Below are 17724 nucleotides of genomic sequence, written 5' to 3'. Positions count from 1 at the left end.
ATTAAAATTCACTTTAAAGTTACTCCAAACTACAGTTTTGTAAACTTGGCTTAGGGTCATGGACTTGCTGAACACATTTGTCAGACATTTCTCTGCCACAACATTTTATCACCACCAATTAATGCTTGCTGAACAGCTGCAACCTGTCCTTGTGCTAATGGGGAATGAGGATGACATAGAATAGCTAATGTACTTGACGTCTGGACGGTGGGAAAATGATAAAGACCCTTGGAGCCCACAGTTCAGTTCCTGGATCTCATTTTAAAGGGACATAGACAAATTGGGGCATAAGCAGAGTCATGTGGGTCGTTTGCTGAAAACCATAAAGGAAGAAGGACCGAAGGGGAGAAACAAAACTCTGAATATTTGAAAGATACGAACAAGATACTTGGGTCGGGAGCAAAATAGGAGTAATAAGTATAAGTTGCATTAACATAGATGCTGGCTTGATATAAGGTAACGCTTTCCAACATGATTCAAAAGTAGATGTCGATGTCGGGACGGTTCAGCATTTGGGCAGAAGTTCTGAGCCTACTTACATGTGGCGAGAATTTTAATTAAAAAATCTTTCCTCCCTGATAGTATGTAGTGATTGTCAGAACCTGTAGGTAGCACTGGATTGGAGGAAGGTTTTCCCTCATCCTGAAGTCCACTTTAAGCTCCTAGAAACAGAAGCAGCAGCATGTACACTAAAGACTGGCTCCATAGGGTCTAACCACAGGCCACGGTTGTGCAAAACAACAACAACAAAAACACCCGAAAGCTCAGGATGAATCCCCATGAAACCCACAGCTGCATCCAAAAAGAAGTTAATTCTGCCTTCCCCCTCCCCTTCGCTCTGTTTCTGAAGGTCATTTCTAACCCTTACTGTGGAACTCATGGCTAAAATTAGATTTGGGGTCCAGTTCCTCTTGTGGAGTATAAAACTCGGTCTTTACACCCTCCTAACATCTCCTCCTGTTTTCTGCTTATTTTTAAGCTTGCTTTTTATGGTCCATTAACACATCATTTGAATGGGGATGGGAGAGGAGAATCGTCCCTTGTATGGCTTCTCTGAGAATGCTTGGCAGACTGCAGGCCTGTACTTTAAACAGAACACTGTCTGATAACACTGGGTAGCAGGGTCCGTTTCATCTTGCCTTTCATGGCTTACTTTATAGGAGACCAAGCTCTTGGGAGACACACAGCATAGACCAAAGAAAGGCATGTCCTGGGGCTGGACATAGCGTCCCCTCATGGTTGGTGGTCCTTAGGAAGGCATTTTCTCTACCAAGTTGCATCCTGCAGAGATGGGTGCACACTGGCAGATGGAGAAAGCGCTATTACATTGAGTTGATCATAGGGAACAAACATTCCACAAACACACTGTTTCCTCTGACATGCTGCCGTTTTAGTCACTCCCAAACCAGGGAGGTGACCTTTTCTGTCCAACTGGTTTATCAGAGTTCTTGCCCTTTTTCAGCCAGGCACTGACAGAATTCTTGATTTGCAATTCATTACTGATTTGGCTCTTTTAGGAGTAGAGTTAACCTCATTTTGGAAGTCCTGGAATAATATCAGAGGTAGAGCCTCCCATTGATCATATGCAGGAAGAAGATGGAAAATCACGATTTTGAGGCAGGTCTGCCTCTCACTGCTGCTCCTGCTAATGTCTTTGTCCTCTTCTGGGGTGCCGACACGTGCATTAAATTTGTAGAGGTCTGGAAAACAAAACCTTAAATTCCCATCACCAAAGTATCTATTAGTGATGGTATTTTAGATTTATTAAACAATTTTTGATAACATAGTTCATATATGTAGCGGCCCTTGAAATAACTTTGCTTGTTTTTGAATCTTCCCCAAGGTTTGGTGCATGAGAGGCTCTGTCATCAAGCAGGAAACGTGCTGAGGTGTCTGTTGAAAGAGATTCCGCCGTCATCCTATAGCAGGGGGTGGGCTCAGACCAGGCCTGGGTCTAAGGTGGCCATCTCCCAAAGGGAGCTGAGGTCTGGGGGATGGGGTGGAGTTGGCCAACTGAAAGGGGCACGCCATGGAGGAGGGCAAACCATCAGGTGCAGCAGAGGGGGGCTCAAGCAGGCCGGTGGGGCTGGATTCAGGGAGACAGGAGGCATGTGGAGGGACATGGACAGACACAGGTGGGGAGCAGGGACAGGACCCGCAGAGGTCTGGTAAGTTGTGATTATGTACTTAGGCTTCATCCGTCTCCCTCTTTCTCCAGGCTGACTTGTTCTAGTTCCTCTGCAGTTTCTCACGTGGCACAGCTTTGACAGTGACCTGCCTGGAGGACTGGGTGCAGCTCTGCTGGTGTGGGGTGACCAAGGCCACTGGACAGTAGTGTGGAGGTCTCAACAGGCCAAGGGGTGGCCCAGACTTGGAGTTGCATCCTGGCTGTGCAGTGGACGTGCCCCATGATCTCGGCACAGCGTACATGTTCTTTCAGCTCTCTGAACTTCATCCTCTTCCCGTGTGTCTGGGGCATGGTTAGGGTTAAATAAGATGTACACAAGGCGTTGGGCATGGTGCCTTATGGCGGCACACACTTGGGATGCTGGCACACACTTGGGATGCCGGGCCACATCCCTGTGATAATGCATCTCATTGTGACTGAAGCTGCTTTCTTTCAGTGGCTTGCATCATGTCTCTGGCTCTCACCAAGCCTTCAAGTAACTAAAATCTTGCTGTTGTTGTTGTTGTTGTTTTTAAATTTTTTTAAGTTTATTTATTTTGAGAGAGAGAGAGAGAGAGAGAGAGCACATGCAAGTGAGGGAGGGGCAGAGAGAAGGAGAGACAGAATCCCAAGCAGGCTCTGCACCATCAGCACAGAGCCCAGTGAGGGGCTTGAACTCACAAGCTGTGAGATCATGACCTAAGCCAAGATCAAGAGTTGGATGCTTAATCAACTGCACCATCCAGGTGCCCCAATCCCATTTTTTTTTTTTTAATTTTTGTTTTTGCTTTTGTTTTTTTAACTAAATTCCCGTAGCCACTGTCTGGCCTGTGAGGAACCCACATGAAGAACTGAATTCTGTTCCTATTGGGCTAGGCTGTGGAAATATTTCAAATGGTATGCTGGCTATTTCTCCCAGCTTTGTGTCATCTTCAGACCTATTTTCTGTGTTTTTGTCCAAGTCTAGGCTAACCCCAATGCACGGGATAGAGTTGGCCCTTCATTAGAAACCTTCTTTCAGGTCAGTAGCTGCATTATTTATATTCCCATTCAACCCCCGTTCCTCCATCCCATGTCACCCTTTTCTGCGGAAATCATGCTACACTGTTTTAACAGTATTTTGGTGGTTAACCCAGTAATCCTGTCAGAAAAAATATTAGTACCATACAGCACGTTACTTGTGAACTCGTGCTGGCTTCTAGCGTTCCCTGTGTTCTTTACCACAGGCTCACAGACCATCTGCTTCATCATTCATTCTAGAATGTTTTCAGGAATCTGCATCTCACTGGCCTGTGTGCTGTGCCTGGAATCTGTCTTTTGAAACTGGGATTTTTGACATTTTTGGTCTTCTCTCCCCTTTTTTCTTTTCAGAAGACTATTTTTCAGAGTTACAAGTAGTACGTCTGTTCCATGATCAATTCTGTAGGTAATTTCAGGACTTCTGAAACTTCAGTTCACTCAGAGACCCTAGTAAGTCTGTCTCTTCCCCCACCATGGGCTTCAAGTCCCCTTTTATGATATTTCTTTTCCTTTTTGAAGTTTGAAACATTTGCCATACAGTACTAGATAAAATCACTACCTTAACTTGAGCGTGTGTTTGAGACTGAAAGCTATTCTAAGTCCTTTATGTATATCAACACTTGAAATCCCCACAGCCCTTTTGTTGTTCCCATTTTGCAGCTGAGGCAACTGAGACTTAGAGAAGTGAGCTGTCAAGAGCTGCGAATGGCTTGAGATCTTGCCCTGTTGACACAGTAGCCAGCTGGCCTGCCACACAAAGTCTCCTGGGTGCCGGCAGCACACAGGAGGCCCCAGTCCAAGACAGGGCTGAGCTTTGTTGCTCACAGCACTAGTGGGAGCTCGTGTCAGCATTTGTGCCAACTCCCTGCACCCCAGCTTCCATAGATGACACCGAGGAGGGCCAGGTGACGCCTCACACACAGTGGGTTATGCTACAGAAGAACCCAGAAAACCCAAATCTTTTATGATGCCTGACCTTTGCTCTGGAGAGAGATACACTCTCTCTCTTCCAAGGCTCTTTGCTACTTAAATATCCTCAGAAATATAGTCAAGCAAAGATAGTCAACACCTGTGCTCACAAGATGTATAGAGACACCAGAGACCATGAGTGTCGTCACCCCATAGGAACCTAACCCAGATCAGTCCGTGAGCAGGTAGTGGAGTCAGGGTTCAGAGCCAGGCTGGCAGACCCCAATGGACGGCCACTGCCATGACAACATGAAGGTGCCCTCCTAACACGCCGTTCTCATCACCTGACATCGTTCTCATCCCTCCTTTCCTTACCACTCATTTCATCCATGCCGCGTCACTTCGCGATGTCTGTGTCCAGAACCCCTCTCTGCTCTTCCCTGAGGCTGACCATGTGTGCTTACTTCCAGCTTCCTGTCAAGTTCGGACCAGGGGAGGCATCAGCAGATGCTCTGAGGACTGAGAGAATGAAGGCTTGGTGTGGGTTTCCTGGCTCCTTCCCACCATGAAGGCCAAGGCCGCAACCCTTCCAGGCAGCCATCTCCCACAGCTCCCCCTGCCTTCCCCATGCCACAGCCTGCTGCCGTGGCCCAGCTGCCCTGTCTCAGGGTTTCCTTCTCTGTGAAATGTGCAGCCCCCTCAACTGTGCCTGCGTGCTGAGATTGAAGCCACAGGGCTGTTGCCAGCTCAGGGTTAATTTCTTTGAAAAATTGTGGGGATTTTTCTTTCCTAGTCCTTCCTATGTCACATACATTGTGTAATGGTTTTACCTGAGCCCCCTTTCCCCTTTTGCTTTGAAGTCCCCAGTCAAGGTCCTGCATTTCAAGTGTTCGCTGCCCTGGTGTTGCAGACCAGAGAAGGCCTGGACCTTCTTCCTCTTCTAAAACTCACCTTATTTTTATTTATTTTTTTAATGTTTATTTTTAAGAGAGAGAGAGTGTGAGTGGGTGAGGGGCAGAGAGAGAGGGAGACACAGAATCCGAAACAGGCTCCAGGCTCCAAGCTGTCAACACAGAGCTCAACATGGGGCTAAAACTCATGAACTGTGAAATCATGACCTGAGCAAAGTCAGATGCTTAACCAACTGAGCCACCCAGGTGCCCCTAAAACTCACTTAAAGGAAGAGATGGTAACACCCCATGTGTCCCTAGGTCTCTTGGTTTCTACCCAAATATCAGAACTTTTAGACTTGCACTGTCCAATTTAGTAGCCCCCTAGTTACATGTCACTAAATTAATTAAAATTAAATAAATTTAGGGGTGTCTGGGTGGCTCAGTCTGAGCATCTGACTCTTGATTTCGGCTCAGTCCCACGTGGGGCTCTCTGCTGAGCGTGGAGCCTGCTTAAGATTCTGTCTCTCCCTCTGCCCCACTCATGTGCTCTCTCTCTTTCTAAAATTAAAAATATAATAAAATAAAAATGCCACATTTTATTTATCCATGTATTCATCAACAGACACGTAGCTTGTTTTCATATCTTAACTTTTGTGAATTATGCTGCAATGAATATGGGAATGTTGGTGTCTCTTTAAGATACTGATTTTGTTTCCATCGCTTATATACCCAGAAGTATGATTGATGGATCATGTGGTAGTTTTATTTTTAATGTTTTGAGGAGCCTCCATACTGTTTTCTGTATAATGGCTGCACCAATTTACATCCCCATGGACAGTGAACAAGGGTTCCCTTTTCTCCACATCCTCACCAGCACTTGCTATCTCGTCTTTTTGATATTAGCTACCCTCACAGTGATATCTCATTGTAGTTTTGATTTGCATTTCTCTGATGACTAGTGATGTTGAGCCTCTTTTCATGTGCCTGTTGGCCATTTGTATATTTTCTTTAGAGAAATGTCCATTCAGCTCCCCTGCCCATAAATCAGGTTGTTAGTATTGTTATCATCATCATCATTATCCTCATCATCATTTTTGCTATTTTTTTTTGACATGTATAAAGTTCTTTATGTTTTGGATTTAACTGCTTATCACATATATAGTTTACAAACATTTTCTTCTATAAGTTTGCCGTTTCATTTTGGTAACTGTTTCTTTTGCTGTGCAGAATCTTTATAGTCACTGATTTAGTCCCACTTGTTTTTGTTTTTGTTGTTTGTGATTTTGGAGAAATCATTGCCAAGGTCAAGAAAGTTTTTTTCCTATGTTTTATGCTAGGAGTTGTTTTTCTTTTTAATTTTTTTTGATGTTTATTTATTTTTGAGAGAGAGAAAGAGAGACAGAGCATGAATGGGGGAGGGGCAGAGAGAAAGAGGGAGACACACAGTCCAAAGCAGGCTCCAGGCTCTGTGCTGACAGCTTAGAGCCCAAAGTAGGGCTCAAACTCATGAACTGTGAGATCATGACCTGAGCCAAAGTCAGATGCTCAACCGACTGATCTACCCAGGTGCCCCTTATGCTAGGAGTTGTATGACTCAGATCTTAGACTCAGATCTTCATTCCACTTTGAGTTACTTCTGCGAGTAGTGTAAGATAGGGGTTCACTTTCATTCTTTGGCTTGTGGCTGTCCAGTTTTCCTAGCACCATTTATTGAAGAGACTATCATTTTCCCTTTGTGTGTTCTTGGCACACTTGTCAAATATTAGTTGACTTATGTAGGTTTGTATCTGGGCTTTCTGTTCTTTTGATCTCCATGTCTGTTTTCATGCCAGTACCATACTGTTTTGATTACCATAGCTTTGTAATACAGTTTGAAATCAGGATGTGTGATGCTTCAGCTGTTTTCTTTCTTCAGATTAGTTTGGCTGTTTGGGGTTTTTGGTGGTTCCATATGAATTTTAGGATTGTTTTTTCTATTTCTGTGAAAAATGCCAATTAAATTTTGATAGAGATTGCATTAAATCTGTAGATCAATTTGAATAATATGGATATTTTAATAATATTAATTTCTCCAATCCATGAGCATGGAATATCTATTAATTTATTTGTGTCTTCCTCAATTTCTTTTATCAGTGTCTTATATTTTTCCATGTATAGGTTAAATTTATTCCTAAGTATTTTCTATTTTTGATGCTGTTGTAAATGGGGTTATTTTCTTAATTTCTCTTTCAAATAATTTGTTGTTAGTGTATTGAAGTACAAATGGGGGTGCCAGGGTAGCTCAGTCGGTAGAGTGTCCAACTCTTAATTTTGGCCCAGGCCATGATCCCAGGGTTGTGGGATTGAGCCCTGCATTCTACATGCTGACTGTGAAGACTGCTTAAGAGTCAGTCAATATCTCTTTCTCTCTACCCACCCCCCTTCTGCCACTTTCCCCTTCTCACACACTCTCTCAAAATAAAAAAAGAAATGCAAATTATTTTTATATACTGATTTTGCATGCTGCAACTTAACTGAATTTGTTTATTCTAACAGTTTCTTGGTAGAGTTTTCATATATATATATATATATATATATATATATATATATATATATACATATAAGATCATGTCATCTGCAAACAGATAATTTTACCTCTTCCTTTCCAGTTTGGATATCTTTTATTTCTTTTTCTTGCCAATTTTTTTCTGGCTAGGACTTCAAGGACTGTGTTGAATAGAAATGGGAATAGTGGGCATGTTTGTCTTGTTCCTGATTGGTTTTGACCATTGGTCTAATTTTAGCTATGAGCTTGTATATTTGGGCTTTATTATGTTGAAGTACATTTCTTATTTACGTGATTTATTGAGTTTTTATCATGAAAGGATGTTAAGTTTTGTCAAATTCTTTTCTACACCTATTGAGGTGATTATATGACTTTATCCCTCATTCTGTTAATGTATCACTGATTTGCATATGTTGTAACTATCCTTGAATCCCAGGGATAAATCCAACTCGATCATGGGTATTATCCTTGTAATGTGTTGATGAATTCCATTTGCTAGTATATCGTTGAGTATTTTTGTGTCTATATTCATCAGGGATATTGGCTTATAATTTTCTTGTAGTGTCCTTGTCTGGCTCTGGTATCAGGGTAATGCTAGCCTCATAGTATGAGTTTGGAAGTGTTCCCTCCTCTTCAGTTTTTGGAAGAGTACAAGAAGGATTGTTAAATCTTCTTTAAATGTTTGGTAGAGTACAGGGGCACCTGGGTGGCTCAGTTGATTAAGCGTTTGACTTTGGCTCAGGTCATGATCTCGCGGTTAGTGAGTTCAAGCCCCACATTGGGCTCGCTAATGCTGTCAGCACAGAGCCTGCTTCAGATCCTCTGTTCCTCTCTCTCTGCTCCTCCCTACTTTCACTCTCTCAAAAATAAATAAAACATTTTAAAAATGTTTGGTAGAGTTCACCCATAAAGCCATCAGGTCCTTGGCCTTTTATTTTTGTGGAGGTTTTTAACTACTGATTCAGTCTCCTTACTAGTAATTGGTTTATTCAAATTTTATATTTCTTCATGATTCAGTCTGGGTAGAAAAAGAACAAACTAAGTTCAAAGCAGAAAAAAAAGGAAATAACAAAGATCAGAGCAGAAATAAATGAAATAGAGACTGGAAAAACAATAGAAAAGATCAATGAAACTAAAAGCTATTTTTTTGAAAAGATAAACAATATTGACAAATCATTAAACAAAACAAAAAACAAAAAAAGAGGACTCAAATAAGTAAAATCAGAAGTGAGAGACCTTGCAGTTGATACCACAGAAATACAAAGGATTGTAAGAGATAACTATGAACAATTGCATCCCAACAAACTGCATAACCAGGCCAGGTGCTGACAGCCTCCCATATGCCTTCCGAGGGCAGAGCTGAACACCAGGTTTGTGTGATATCTCCTGATCCTGCAGAGTTGGCCAACTTTCTGTGCATGATCCCTGGCTGTCTACAGAGGCTTGTACTTGTTGCTGCCCTTGGTAACTACACAGGGAGCTGTCCGTGGAGGAGGGGTTATGTGAGTGAGGTGTGCAGAACATTGGGGTGCCAGTGGGCCAATTGGGGGGATCTACAGGTGAAGCATCTCTATTGGCCTATGGGTGAGGTAGTTAGTAGGATCCACATCTCTTTGATGCTTTTGCAGACATGACCCCTGTGCTGAACAGTTCTGTGCTAGAACCAGAGAAGAATTATCACCATTCTGTAAATGAGGTCACCAAGAGGAAACTGACTTGCTTGAGAGCAAAGAAATAGTGATGCAGCCATGGCTTGAACCAAGGGATCCTGTTGGGACTCACTACTTTTTCATTTGTTCATTCACTCAGCAGTCTGTCAACTACTGTACTAGCTGCTGGGCACATGCAGACAAATGTAACTGAGCCCTGACCCCAGGATGCACAATCTGCTGAGAAGACAGACAGGCAGATGGAGACCAGAGCACGGTGATGAGTGCTTCAGTACATTGAGCAACAAAGTCCTCTGAGGATGGCTGAGCAAGCATTCCAGAACATCTGGGGAAGTGACATTTGAGGGGGATTTCCAGGGAAGGTTGGTTGGTGGTCTGGGTGGTATCCTGAGGGCAGCACCAGCACTCTAAGCTCTGAACCATTTGGTGTGGTATTGAGAAGAAATGGGCTTTGGTCTCAGGGTCTTGTCTCTTCTTGGGCCAGGCACAGAGGCAGGCTTTGCCTTATTTGTGGTATAATGAATGGGTGCTCCTCACCCCCAGAGGCTCTGTATGGGATATGGGAAAAGCCACTGGTGGCCTAGGGGGTGGCATTTGAAGCAGATTGAGCAGAAAGAACAATATGCATTGGTCAGAAGCCCCAAGTCTGGCTTCTCATCCTATGCAGTTTCTCAGCCTTTTTACCTCTGAGTCTCTTTCTTGTCTGTAAGGTGGCTGTGCCTCTTGCATGTGAGACTCAAGGCTGTTATGTCAGGGGACAGGTACAGCAAGATGGCAGCTGCTCCACTGATGGTTGGCAGCAGAAGAGAGGACAGGGTTGGGAGTAGGGGGCTTTTGCCTGCTTTCCCTGCAAACTCTGGGCCCTAGACTTGGGTTCTGAAAGTTATGGGCTGGGATCAGATCAGGGAGCAAGAGGGCGTAAGAGAAGCCTGCTGGGTCTCTGCGGGCATCCTGCTGACTTCAATTTTTGGGTTACTCTTTGGCATACATCGATGCAAGTATTGCTGCTCAAAAGGAAAACAGAAATTCCACACTGATAACTGACAGCAAAGCAATGTTCTTTCCACGTCTCTCCCTACTTCCTCAAGATGGGATGTATCCAAATAAGGACAGGGAAAGAAGAGGCCCTCCCTGCCCAGGGGGTAGTCCCAGAGAGAACCAAACCAAGCTGTGCTTTGATTGAGAACAAGGCCTCAGGCATAATTGTGTTCAACCCCGGCAACCATTCACCTTTGAATAGAGTGGGGTTGGTTCCCCCCGACATACCTTATTCCAGATGCCCTTCCTTCCCAAGATGGCAGTTACGCATTTTAGTAAGATCACCTCTCTGAAAAGCAGTGTATATTAACAAAAAGTAAATACACTATATTTTGGCATTTTGGGGCCAGTGATACGGAGAGACTAAAAATATGAAGGAAAAAAAAATCCCTGGATTTCCAGGAATGTAGAATTGCAACCTATTATTTTATTATGTGGTTTAAAGGATTACTTTTTAAGCCTTTTATTTGGAAATAATTTAAACTTATGGAAACGTTGCAAGAATAGTGCAAAGAATAGTGCAAAGAACCCATATATCCTTTATCCAAATTTGCTTACTGCTAACATTTTGCCCCATTTGCTTTATCATTTCTCCCTGCCCAAATACATAAACATACACATTACCTAAATATATACATATAGATATACACAACCTCAGTTTAATGTTCTTTAATGTACTTATTCTAATTTTGTTGAATGACCCATTAATGTCCTCTGTTGCTACATTTTACCTTTCAGTACTGGATTCAGTCTAGGATCAGGCTGCCTTTCTGTAGCTTCTTTTTCTTCCAGACTAGAAGAGCACTACCCCACTGTGGCATAGTTTCCTCATCTGTAAGATATGAGAGCCAGAGTGGCTGACATCTGAGTTCTGTGATTATCTGATGGCCTGGGGTGCCCAGCACAGTGTTCTACGTAATAAGGTGTTCTTTAGATGTTTAATGGAAGTCTGCTTTCCAGAAGGATTAGGACTAGTTTTCTATTTGAGGGAGCATTTGTGTCTCCTCCCTCTTTAAAACAGGACTGCTGGCATTGGAAACAAATCTAAAGGTTCTAGTCTGGTCTCTAAGAGATCACAAAGGTAACTGTCTAAAGTAACAATGGTAAAAATGTATTTGGTCATCACAGCATATGGATAAGTGAAAGGAACAATAGCAATGTCACCAAACATGTTGGGGGCAGGTGGGGGGGGGGAGGGGGGGGGAGAAAAATCTGTTACAGCGTACCTGAACTACAAGAGGAACAGAATAGTGTTTTTTGATGGTGAACTTAGATTGGTAAAAATGTACATTTTATTACTTGCTTTCTTACTTAACTAGATTGCTGGTTTGTTATAAAAGGATATAACTCAGAAACAACATAGGGGCAGGCATGGAGAGGTGCATAGGGCAGGCAGGCATGGAGAAAGGACACAGAGCTCTCATGTCCCCCTGGCCCCCACACTGCCACAAGTTCACCAGTCAGAAAACTCTCTGAAATGTGTATTTTAACCTATAGGGCAACTACTATATGTTTTCTATAAGAAAACTATTTTCAAAATAAAGACTGATAGGTTAGAAATAAAGGGATAGAGAGGGATGGACCATGCTAATAGTAATCAAGAGAAAGCTAGAGCAGCTATATTAATTTCAGACAGAGAACGCATCAGAACAAGGAAAATGATTAACAAGGATAAAGAGGGGTACTACATCATGATAAATGGGTCAGTTCTCCAGAAAGACATAACAATGTATGTACCTAACAACAGATCATCAAAATATGTCAGGCAAAAATTGATAGAGCTAAAAAGAGAAATAGACAAATCCACTATTGTAGTTGGAGACTTCAATATCCCCCTGTCAGTAATTGATAGATCAAGCAGGCAGAAAATCAATAAGGATAGAGTTGACTTGAACAGCACTATCAATCAACTTGATCTAATTGACATTTATAGAACACTCCATCTACCAACAGCAGAGTACACATTTTTCTTAAGCTCACCAAGATAGACCACATTCTGGGTCATGAAACACTAACAACTTTAAAAGATTAGCAACCATACACAATCATTTGCCAGACCACAATGGCATTAGACTAGAAACCAGTAACAAAAATATTTAGGAAATCCCCAAATATTTGGATATTAAACTACATACTTCTTTAAAATTTTTTTAAATGTTTATTCAATTTTTGAGAGAGAGAGACAGAGACAGAGACAGAGCGTGAGTGGGGGAGGGGGTAGCAGAGAGAAAGAGGGAGACACAGAATCTGAAGCAGGCTCCAGGCTCTGAACCTATGCAGTGCTCTAACTCACTGACTGCGAGATTATGACCTGGGCTGAAGTCAGACACCCAGCTGACTGAGCCACCCAGGTGCCCCTAAACTACATACTTCTAAAGAATTCATTGGTCAAAGAAGAGTCTTAACAGAAGTTTAAAAATGTTTTTAATTAAATGAAAATGAACATACAGCTTCTTAAAATTTGTGGGATGAAGCAAAAGCAGTGCTTAGAGGGAAATTTATAGCATTAAAATTCATATAGTAGAATAGAAGAAAGAGCTGAAATTAATGGCCTAAGCTTCCATCCTAAGAAAGTAAAGAAGGAAGAGTAATTAAAAACTAAGGCAAATGGAAGGAAAGAAATTAAATATCTATTCAGCCCCTCGCCCCCAAAGTTACTAGACTGGAGGAATAAGTGTGATAATAATAGTAACAATGGCATCAACAGTGATGATGTACCAGCTGCTCTTCAAAGCAGTTCTCATATACTCACACATTTAATACTTACAATAACCCTAGGAGGTGGGTAAGTCCTATGAGGAATCCCCATTTCACAGATGAGACAACTGAGGCATAGGAGCCAGTTAGTAACTTGCCCAAGGACACATGGCTACTAAGAGGAAGAGAGAGGATTTGAATGAGGCAGCCTGGTTCCAGAAGAGGCAGAACCACTCAGTTCCTGTTCTGTGTCTGTCTTCTCCAGAAGAACAATGACCGGTCTTCTAGAACAATTTATGTAGGTAGACCAGGAATATGTCAAGTATATAAGAGTATATAAGGGCAGACCAAAGATGCCATCATGGGGTGTACAGATGAGTTATGACCCTAGGGAAGCTGTTATTAATGTTTGAGAACTCATGGAGGGTAGGAATGCTCCGGGAGGTTTGTGGCGGATAAATTCTCCATAAGAATTTGCTGAATGCCATAAGGCTGGGCTCCAGACAGTACACTTATCAATGTCTTGGATGAAGTCAAGCTCATCAAATGGCAGATTCCACAGAGTTGAAAGGAGAGCCTCAAGTGATGCCAACATGTAGAGCTCACTTTGAGTTAAATACAATTACATGATATTTGGGTAACAGAAAACTTGCAAAATATAGAGTAGGCAGGACCTGAGTGAAGAACAGTTTTTGTGAAAATGAATTTGGGGCTTAGCAAACCACAAGCTACCAATGGGTTGGAAGTGCGATGTAGCTGCCAAAACATCTGGTTCTGTCTCTAGCTGCACTGAAAGGGATGTGGTGTTTGTGCTGGAGGCTCTTAAGTTGGACAGCACATCAGAATCATTTAAAAATTGTGGATGCCTGGGCCCTACTTCCACAGATGCTGACTCAATAGGTCTGGACTGAGAATGTTTAAAAGCTCTCAAGGTGTTTGGAATGGCAGGTGGGATTGAGAACTACTGGTCTCATGGGTCTAATAGTTGTTTGTTGCCTAACGATGGTTCCGGAAATGGAGTCAAGGTTGTTCTGAGCATCAAAGTGGGGAAAGTCTGAGGAGCCAGGCCTTCCAGGGTCAGTCTGGTTCATGGCAGAGGCCAGAGGCCACACAGGCATTAGCAGTCTGTGGCCAAAGATGCCTCTCAAAGCTGTTACTTCACTTAGTCTTGGGCCATCAGAGCATCTTAATCTTGGTCAACTCCACAAGGTAGAGGGACCTTCCTTCTGGGTTTTTCCAGCTTTCATCAGAGATGTCAAGAGACTGCAGGCTTGGGCTTAATTGTGGTTAGAAAGTATCTCAAGGGGAGTCTGGCACACAGAAAGTCCTCCCCTCCAGAGATGTTGGAGCCCTGTCTGCCTTTCCTTTTGTTTGCTGTCCAGGTGTGAGGCATGCACTGTAGCAATGCAGCCTTTCAAGTGGTGTGGTAGTGAGCTTCAGTGATGGCCCTCCAGTTTCATCACCTCCTGGCTTCCAGGCTCTTGTGTAGTCCCCTCTTTCATTGAATCAGAATTGGCCCCTGTGAGCAGTAGAACACAGCAAAATTAACGATAGGGGCTACAGGGGTAGATCAGAAAAGACCTGGCAGCTCCAACCTTGTTTTCTTAGATTGCTTGCTTTGGAGGAATCCAGGCACCATGTTACAAGGACACTCAAGCAGCCCATGGAGATCTCCACAAGGAGAGGAATTGACTCTGACACTAACTTGCCAGTCATGTGAAGGAACCACTTTGGAAGTAGATCCTTCTACCCCCAGTTGAGCCTTCAGATGACTGCAGCATCAGCTAGCAACTTGCTGAAGTGTCACCAGAACCACACACCTCATACCTTCTTATTACATGAAACAAACAAACAAACAAACAAACTACTAATTTGTCTAAGCCAAGTGTTGGAAAACTACAGCCCATGGGCTGGCTGCCTGTTTTTGTAAGTAGTCTTATGGGAACACAGCCACATGCATTTTTAAAAATGTATTGTCCATGACTGCTTTTACATCGCAATGGCAGAGATGAGTACTTGTGACAGAGACTCTGTCCCATAGACTGAAAGATTTACTATTTTTCTGGCCCTTTGAGACAAAGTTTGCCAATCCTTTGAGCCGTTGCTTCTTTTTCTTTCTTCTCTCCAGCAGCTGAAGATAATACCTAAGTGATAAATTGTCCAATCTGCAGGACATTTCTTTTTAAAGAACCAGGAGGCTCAATGATATGGAAGCTCATGGAGAATCTTGTCAGAAAGACTATCTGGCTTTCTAAACTCTACATCGACCAAAGGTTTAGCATCAGTCAGGAATTAGAATCCATCTTAACTGATGTAAGAGACTTTAATGAAAGGACTTACTACAGAGGTGAGAGAGGGTCAAGAGAGAAACACAGGATATTGGGGCACCCAGAAACCTGTGACAGTGGGATTACTTCCTGCAGATCTCTAGGAGAAGACGAAGGAAGTGGTTTTACCAGATGCTATTTGGTACCCTTGTATCCTACTGATACATTAGGATCAAGCAATTATGGTTCAAACTACTCCCAAGAATTCAGACCCAATTTGAACTGGCTGGAACAGTTACCCAGAGGAGGCAGCCTCTGGGATCCCTCTTTGCTGTAAGTCTACTGGGTAATTGAGCAGAGTAGTTTGTGGCCTCATTGGTCTGTACAGTTATTGCCTCTTTACTTGATTTTTCACTGATAAACTGATTTTTCTATCTTACCACATATGCCCAAACCATGTTTTAGTTTTCTTGTTTTACCAGATTTTTTTAAGCCATGAGTATTATCTGTAATTAAAAGGGAAACCTGTGAGTTCTTGTGGCATTTTTCACCCTAAGAGAGGCTCACAATGTTCAAACTCTTTCCCAAGTACAAAGTAGTCTCTTCTGTAGAGATTTTTGAATTTTATGTTTGCTGGGTCAAACTAAAAGAGGCCTTGAAAAACAGAAGCATACAGGGTCTCCTCTCATTGCCCTCCCAAGTGGGTCAAAGCCAAACCCTCAAAGTGATCTCACCTCGTAATTTGAAAACATTGCCAAGCTGAATCTTATTTTGGGGGTATCAGTGGTCTTACCAGGGAGTGCATGCTAGAGCGAGATAGCCATCTTCCTTTTTTAGGCGCTGACACTCAAGTTCAACCCCCCACCACAGTTCAGATGTTTAGCTGAGAGGCTAGATTCCTTCCCCTAAGATGCCCCCAGAGACTCTGCCTGTATCACAAGAGGAATTTCAGAATACCACTCTGTTATATACATGCTTTTTTGTACTATAACTTGCCACACCAGTTACAATTGCTGTTTAACAAATTACCCACAAAATTAGCCGCTGAAACAACCATTTTATTATACTTAATGAATTCAGGCAGAGCCTGCCAGGGATAACTCGGCTCTGCTTCACAATGTCTAAGGTCTTACCTGGGAAGATTTCAGTGCTGGTGGTGGGGGTTGGAATCATCCAAAGGCTCCTTTGCTCTCATGTCTGGTGCCTGAGATGGAAAGACTTAAAGTTTAGGACTGGAGCATTCACCGCAGCTTCTCCATGTGGCTGGGCTTCCTCACAAAATGGTGGCTTGACATGGTTGAGCTTCTTCAGGGCAGGGCAGACTCCCAGTGCTGGTGTTCCAGTGCACAAGGCAGAAGCTGCATGTCCTTTTTTGGGATCCAGTCTTGGAAGTCACACAGCATCATTTCTGCTTTTCTTTATTGCTCCAAGCAGTCACAAGCCCATCTAGACTCAAAGGAAGGAGAAATACTCTCCTACTCTCTCTCCATGAAGGGAGAATCATAAATTTTAGAGCCATGTTTTAAAACTGCTGTGTTTGCAAATGAGGGAGCAGTTTCAGTGGAAAGAGACATAAAGTTAAATGTAGCATTTTCTCATCGGGAGATTGGAGAAACCCCATGTAGATACCTGTACAGGCCAGGTTGAGTGAATTTTTTAACTGGACTGCAGAGGCCAGAACTTTAAACTCCAAATAATGGATGTGTGGCAGTGAGGGTGGTGATGCAGTGGAGTGTTATTAAAGAACTGTGGGTTGGCCATTTCTGTGCCTTCTTTCTCTCCTAACATTTGAGATCCATTGCAACCCTGACGGGAGAAACTTAGGAAATCATATAACTGCCCTGTTGGGGTAGAGTAGAAGGATGAGCTAAGGAAGGACAAGGTTCTGAATAAGGTGTGGCCATTTTCTGGTTTCTAAAAGAGATGGGGCTGCTATCAGGCTGAGCAGACCATGGAGCCAGGAGCAGGAAAAGACAGTGGTCAAAGGAGGCTAAAGAGAACTTAGAATGGATTGGAAGAGAAATCCAGATCTATCAATAGCTAGTAAGTAGTTATAAAGGGAAACTTTGGCTTTGGGGGCAGGAAGGAAGAGGAATGAATTTAATGGAGGGCATGGCTAACAGTCATGTGAGGAAGAGATTTAGAGACCCTCAGTACAGTCTCATGAACAGTGGGGCTAAGGTGTTGCTCTTGGTTTGGAGGAAGCAAAATAGAAATTTCAAGGCTGACCATGTGACCAGCATGGACATTAGACATTTTCCAGGTACTCTAATGGAGGAAGCTCATTATAAATATATACCAATAAGGTCATGCTTTTGCCATGGAACATCCCCAGGAGAATTGGCCTCCCATACACTGGCAGAAGCCCTTATAATGGTGTGATTGGCAATTGTTTGCACATATGCTAATATTCTGAGAATATTAGGACCCAGTGGCTTCTTGATGTTGCATGATTAGCTGGCCCTTAAGTTTGTTTAGGGCTTTTGCATTCATTATCTCATCTACTCTTTAAAGTTTG

This window comes from Panthera onca, chromosome A3, assembly GCF_046562875.1.
Source record: "Panthera onca isolate mPanOnc1 chromosome A3, mPanOnc1 haplotype 2, whole genome shotgun sequence".
Classification (NCBI taxonomy): Eukaryota; Metazoa; Chordata; class Mammalia; order Carnivora; family Felidae; genus Panthera; species Panthera onca.
The sequence above is the reverse complement of the archived record's forward strand: the minus strand, read 5'-3'. Positions refer to the sequence as shown.